At 38.0% G+C, this 7,575-nt stretch overlaps 1 non-coding gene across 1 annotated transcript; it reads right to left on the minus strand.

Moving 5' to 3' along the window:
* Positions 1 to 6,692: 6,692 nt before the first annotated feature.
* LOC136207692 (small nucleolar RNA R71) lies at positions 6,693 to 6,799 on the minus strand. The gene has a single exon (XR_010676821.1). It is a non-coding gene; the product is annotated as a small nucleolar RNA R71 (small nucleolar RNA).
* Positions 6,800 to 7,575: the final 776 nt, after the last annotated feature.

Consider the following 7,575-nt stretch of genomic DNA (forward strand, 5'->3'; position numbering starts at 1 on the left):
TATATTTCGCATATGTATTTGAGAAATTATTAATTTATAGAGGTAATAATACAATGTATTTATAAAGGGTTGTTCCAGAAAATTATTATCTTATTAATTTATTAAAATTGATCATTTTTTGTACTAGCCCAAGTCGGGACCAAAAGAAATTATTATTTTAAAAAGTTTATTAATTTATCGAGTATTAATTTATAGAGGTTTTACTGCTCTAGAAGCACATGGTTCTCCATGTCAAATGCATGATATTTCCATACATATTTTACCATGTGTCATATGAAATATATTATAAGAGGTCCCACTATTTTAATTATTAAATGGGATCACGATACACGTGTCCAAATGTAAATTGAGAGTCCTACAAATAATATGGAAGATCGGATGCTTAATATAAGATGGTGTCACTTTTTGGTTTACAATAGTATTACTCATCAATTATGGCAATAACAATTGTAAATTTCGACTGAATTGACCAAAAAAAAAAATCAATTCGATAAATTTAGGATTATTTTTTATAATTTTTTTACTTTAAATTTCAAGAAGGGGATACTTGCATTGATAAACAATTATTATTTAGGAAAATTATAAAATTGGGTCCATTTACATATTTAGATCAATTATTCAAGCCATTATATATCTAGATTATTTATTTGTGACTTTCCCAAAATACCTCAAACCTTTCATCTTCCCCCTTCCTTTATATTGTGCGAACGAAATCCATTTTTTCATCATCCTGTCTCTTCTTCCTCTCTTTGTTTCCATGTTCTTGTGTGAATCGAAGACATGGTTCTTCATTTTCTTGTTTCTTCTTCATCTCATTGTTTCTTCCTTCTTGTGTGAATCGAAGACATCGTTATTCGACGTTATTCTGCGTTTATCATATGTTTATTATAGATTTCAATGGCAAAAGGCGGAAAGAAGATAAGTATATCTATTGTATTTCTCATGTTTCATCTTCCTCTCTTTCAAGAAAATGGCTTCACAGAACGATTTTGCTCATCATCCTCTCAAGTAGTATTTTCTCTAGAAAATAACTTCGCAGTATGATTTTGCTTCACATTTTGCGAAGCCTGCGAAGCAAAATCATCATTTTCCATGTTGTATTTCTCTTCATAGACTTCGCAGTTTCGCTTTTTGTGAAGCATTTCTTTCATTATTTTCCTAAAAGGACTTAATTTTTGTGAAGGTTGAATACAAAAAGGCATCAAATTCAAGTATCTATTTAGCTTGAATATAAAGGCATCAATCACAGTGAGGAGTGATTGGGATGTGATGAAGAAAGTGAAGACCAAACTTCTTAGCAAATGGTCTGGAAGCGCACCTCCTCCCAAATGTTCTGGAAGAACATTTTGCTAACCATTCCTCCTAAATGTTTTGGAAGCACACTTCCTCCATTGCTAGGATTTATGGTTTAAGGTTTGAATTATTATTGTAATCTTGTTGTAAATTTTAATAATGTTATATTTTTTATGTCATTTTACTAATCATGTTGTTTACTTGTGTATATTTCTACCAAATAACAAAATATACCTCTTCACATTTTCCCCAAATTGTGAAGCCTATGAAAGTAAATACTACTTCAGTATATGAATATAAATACTACTGTTTAATAAATATTAAAAATAAGTATTGAATATAAAAATATTACTGTAATTGATAATGTTTAAATCAAACCTTTTAACTTATAAAAATAAATGATGTTTAACTTGATTAAATAATTTAAATACATGGATTTTTTTTTTTCAAAAACAAAAAATGGGACCTTTTTTTTTACAACAATGGGACCTTAATCATACACCGAATAATTATCAAATATAATTTTAAAATTAATATATCAATTTATTAAAGGCATAAGATTTATTTGGCCCTAAACTATAAAGTCAAAGCCAATTAGCCCCTCGTACTCCTCAAATCACCAAATTAGTTCCTATACCACTTTTAGATGGTTAATCAACCCCTTCTTTCAGCCGATCTATTCTACCTTCTTCTTTATTGGCTTCTCCAACTGCCTTTATACTCTTCTTTCCGGGTGCTTTCTCTATTTTCGAATCTAAAAATAACGTAACAGTCTACAACGATTGCCAAATCTATTTCTCTTAAACTATCTAATCAGGATACGTGGAACAGTGATCCGGCTCTCTCCGGGGAGCGGTCCCTGCGTATACTCCGATGATCAAGACAGTTAGTCGCTCTAGAGAATTATATATTTGCTGAAAGAACGAGTTAGATAGTATGTTACCCGATCCCATGTCTTGGTTGTCTCCTCCTTATTTATAGTGAGCCTATTTGGGCCCTGCTGGGCCTAATTGGCCAGTTGGGCCCTCAGTTGATCTTCCGAATCAAGTAGTCCCCCCCCTTCGGTTAGGGGTTCCGAGTATTGCATGCGAGGTGATGTCGGGGAGTTCGTAGCATTTTCACCGTCTAGTGTGCAGGGGGAAACTGAGAAAACGCTACTCGCGTTGGTAGACTAGAAAGGAGAACATCACGGGTTGGGGTGGCCCTTCCAATTGCCGCATGCGCTCCTAGTTTTTTGATGAGAAAATTAATTTCCCCTTCATTAATGTTTCTGCAAGCGCCGTGAAGTGTCGTTGGAAACCGTGCTCTGCCAGCGCCTCCGTTTGAGATATAAATAGGGGAAAAAAGGTTTTATCCTTTCTTTACAAAGTCGCATCTGTTGTGTTTTGTTCGCCTACTTCGTTCCTTGGACTCTTTGCTTCCCTTGCCATCATTGTAATCTGTGCTCCGCTCTCTGTCAGAAATTACCAAACGCCGGGCTTGTCTGTTCGTGGCGCTCATCTGAGGGTGGTTTCTCCTCGTTGTCTAGACGCCGTTTGAGGTCAGTTTTGCCTCTTCCTCATTTTTTCTGTTTCGCTATTTCATTTGATTATCTTGGGAATGATAGTATGTCAGAGGGTTCTTCGTGGGGAGCCCTAAGACGACTTCCGCCAGTGACACCGGGCGACTTCACGCTATGTGACGCCTCTCGAACGCGATCTGTAAAACGAAAAAGGCGAGTGGCGATGGAGGAGGAGGGCGATATCGCTGTTGGAAAGAAAAGGAAAACCGTTATGGTGCACGCGCCACCCAGTGTTGAGCGGCCGTCAAGAGGAGCCGCCGCTGGTATCCTTGAAGTAACTGTGGTTGTATCGGAGGGAGTGATTACTGAAAAGCGACCTTTGGCATTGATTTATGAAGAAATGCGTGAAAGAGTGTGGACGCGGTCGCCAGGTGTGACAAGTGTGGATGGGAAATGCTTTGAGGGTAGGCACCGCCCGAAGAGGCCGAAATCCTTTTCAGTGGATGACGCCTATAGCATCATTGTGTCCGCAGATTTAGCCGCCATTTCTGCAGTGTACCGACTAGGGCAGCCGTATGAGTTGGTTACATTGGACGAAGATGATCGTGCTCATCATGTTGGTGGGGAAAACGAGCTGGTAGTATACGAGGAGCAGTTAGAGTTAGGGATGCGGCTGCCTCTTCTTCCCTTCTTCGTGGAGGTATTAAAAGAGTATGACTTGTGCCCTGGTCAGATTCATCCAAACGGGTGGAGGATGATGGTTGCGTTCTACTCGTTATGCCGGTCGGCTGGATATCGAGCTACCGGGCTGGTGTTTCGAGAATTCTTTTGGCCGAATAAGGGACCCCGCTCCCAACATGTGACCTTCTCGCATCAAACGTTTAAGGTACTTGGCGAGCTGATGGATAAGATTCTCGAGTATAGGCATCAGTACTTTCTGGTGCGGAAGTTGGATGGCGACTTCCCTTTCCACGTGACATGGAATGAGGATCCCATGGATTCTTCTAGGTGGCTAAAAATGCGACCGATGTTGCCATCGGAAGAGCATCTCATAAAGTATTTAAAGGGGTTACCGATGGACAAAGAACGTAAGAAGGATGTGGATGAGCTCGTTGGTCATTTCCTTGCCACTGGATATTACATCTGGAAACAGTGGCGAATGGCCCAGTTATCTGGCTGGTCACAGGCGGATTTTGAGAAGTGGAAACGCATGTATAACTTTTCAGTCGGAGAACTAGCGGAGTTGGAGGAGATAACTATAAACGTTGCCATCGTAGGTGAGGGGTCCGGGTTGTGAGCTTTATTTTGCAGTTTTTACGTGTGTTTGATTGAAATATACTGATCATGGTGTTATTGATGCAGGTCCAGGTGATCCTCGTGTTAGTATGGATTTCGACCCGAATGAGTTTGGTGTTGGCCTCGACACTGCGAAGGAAGCATTTGCTGGTGCATCCGGATCCCTGGCCTCGTTTTCTTCGCTTGAAGATGCGAATCAAGTGGTTCAGAGCATGGGGGCATGCTTGTGACGCACGAGGATATTGACGCTACTGGTGACATACCGCAAGGGATGCCTGTGTTAGAGAATGAGACAAAGGAAACTGCGGAGGTGATGTGTTAAGCCAAAAATATACCTAAAATATCATTAATATTTACATCATTTTTATTACAAATCTGTGTTGTTTATATCTGTTTAGATTACTTTTACTCTCGAATATCTTTCTTTCTTGCAAGGTACCTAAATATTTGGTAAAATCCAAATAGGAACGAAAAAGGATCAAAAACAGAAGAAAAACCCTACAAAAGGAGTCAAAGACGACGTAAATCAAAAGCGCCAAGTCAAGGACACGAACGAGAGCAAAGAAGTGAAAAATCACACCGTGCCGCGACAGCGAATCCACCACCCGCGGCCGCGACACGCGTCCTTCAGCTACCTCCTCCCTTCGTCCAAAGCTAAACTTGATGTTCCCTCATTCGCGGCCGAGGATCCCCATTCTCGGTAAGTGCAGAAATTCTGCCAAAATGCAATAAGCACATGTTGAAATCCAAGAAACGCGTTCGTTCAAGTGGATAAAGACGTCCTTTCACAACGGACACGACTCTTAACCAACGGATACAATTTTTCACAAAGGACACATCACTTCAATCACAGCCCTTCAATCTCTATAAATAAAGAGTTGGTGTTGAAAGTAATGTAATGTTATGTAATATATAGATATAGAATCAGAGCGTAGAACTAATGTATAAGTTCTAAGTAAAAATAGTTCGAGAGTTAGAAATTAGATTCTGTACAAAACAAGATGAGGTACACATATTGTTTATAGTTTAATTACAACACAGTAGCGTTTAGACATTGTTCCAGTTTTAGTTTGCATTTTGGTAGTGGCCGACCGAATCCCCATTACGAAGTTACAGCGAGAAGATTGAGTAGAGTGTTCGCCCTTGAGCCTGACAACCTCTAAGGAAACCCAAGGAAAGGACTGATCAGCCGTTCACTTGCACGCCCTCGAAGAACTCGATGCTCCATGTTCTCTGTAAACTTGTATCAATTTATATTTCATCTAATAAAGTCCGTTCTATTCGATAAATCGTTATGCAGCACTTATGGTAACCAATCCACTAAAGTGATTGCTGGTGTTTTCATTAAAACGTAGTTAAATTCAAAATCATTACAAGGAAACTTTGTTGAACACTTAGGCAAATTATTATCTCGGTAGAGTTTTAATTTGGTTAAGGGCATTATGCCGGCTAAAGGGTTTTCCCACGTTCGAAGCCAATTAATTAGAGGTTCCGTCATTTATTTCATCATCATAATTAATACAAAGTTTAGGTTGTTTTCTTTGCTCAATGCAAATGAATACATTTATTTGTTTTTCTAAAAGTTCTAAATGTTCCCGTTTTGTAAAATTCATCCCTAAATCAGAAGATTTTTCTAACAATCGATATATTCTAATATAAAATCTTATTCTAGCATTTTCAAATACTCAAAGTCCACAAATTCAATTAAACAATTATTTTTCCTAAATTCAATTAGACAAATTACACTTTTCATTAACATTTAATAGTAAATCTAACAAGTTCGAAATTAACAGATTCAAAAAAATAAGTTTTTCGTTAAAAAACGTATCCCTGTGGGATCGATATTTTTATTACTACAAGCGAAACCGTGCACTTGCGGAAATCGCTCAACAAGTTTTTGGCGCCGTTGCCGGGGATACGCCAAAATTTTTGACAAAATTTTTATTTCTCGTATTTTATTTTCGAATATAGGTTTACACATTATTTTTATACAACTTTTACATTTTATTTATTTTCAGTTTATATAACATATTTGTTTTCAATTTTGTTTTGAAGGTAGTTTGGTTCGTGCAACAATTTCAAGTTCATGCGCAGTTCGTGAAGTTCGGGCACGCCACCAGACCCTCTTGATCCAGAAATTGAAAGAACACTTAAGAAAAACAACAAAAACAACAAAAACAAAGACAAAACACCCTTAAAAACCAAAGTAGTCCAGCCAGAAAATATGGCCGATCCACCGACACTTATGGATTATGCTAGGCCAGGAATGGCCGGTGTAACTAATAGTGTAGTTAGACCCCGTATAAACGCAAATCAATTTGAAATTAAGCCTGCTTTGCTTAATATGTTGCAAAACAACGTAACGTTTTACGGACTACCTAACGAAAACCCTAATGCCCATTTGACAAATTTCTTAGAAATTTGTGACACTTTTAAAATTACTGATGTAACAGCCGAAGCAATCAAACTTCGCCTCTTTCCTTTCACTTTGAAGGATAAGGCAAAAATTTGGTTAACTTCTATGTCTGCTGCAACATTTGAAACTTGGGACCAATTAGCCCAAGCGTTTTTATCAAAATATTTTCCTTTAGCAAAAACCGCAAGAGTCATCAAAGAATTGACATCTTTTACCCAAAATGATAATGAAACTCTTTATGAAGCTTGGGAACGTTTTAAAGAACTTCAACGTTTATGCCCACACCACCAATTGCCAGATGCACTTTTAATGCAGACATTTTATAATGGATTAAATCCTACGAGTAGAGGTTCATTAGATGCTATGTCTGGAGGGTTATTTATGAAGAAGACGTCCGTCCAAGCAAGAGAACTTTTGGAGGAAATGGCAATCAACAGCAGTATGTGGCCCGCAGAGCGTGGACATATACCAATGGCGAAACCATCATCCTCAGGTACATCATCGGTAAAAGGTATAATGAATCTTGATCCAGTTGCGATGTTACAAGCCCAATTTTCTGCCTTATCGCACAAAGTTGATAGGTTTATGTCACCGTGCGATCCTAATGATCCGATCCAGACAGACATTGATTACGAAGGTATGAATGAGATAGAACAGGTAAATTTTGTCCAAGGACAAAACCAAACTACTAATCCTTATTCTAATACTTATAATCCTGGATGGAGAAATCATCCTAACTTTAACTGGAAAGATAGTAATAATAATAATAATGCAAATGCTAATCAATATCGTGTAAATAATTATCAAAATCAAACAAGAGATACGATTAGCACTTTATCTTCAAAAATCGACAAATTTATAGATGCTATGAATGGAAAGGTAAGTAATCAAGACAATGGTTTTAAACGGATCGAAAGTAAATTCGATCAGCTTATCAAAAACCAATCATCTAGCATCCATAATTTGGAGGTTCAAATTGGAAAACTTGCTAAATCAATTCCATCCCGCAAAGAGGGAAGTCTTCCCAGCCAAACGGAAGAAAATCCGAAAGAGCATGTTAAGGCTATCA

The sequence above is a fragment of the Euphorbia lathyris genome, chromosome 9 (assembly GCF_963576675.1).
Source record: "Euphorbia lathyris chromosome 9, ddEupLath1.1, whole genome shotgun sequence".
Lineage (NCBI taxonomy): Eukaryota > Viridiplantae > Streptophyta > Magnoliopsida > Malpighiales > Euphorbiaceae > Euphorbia > Euphorbia lathyris.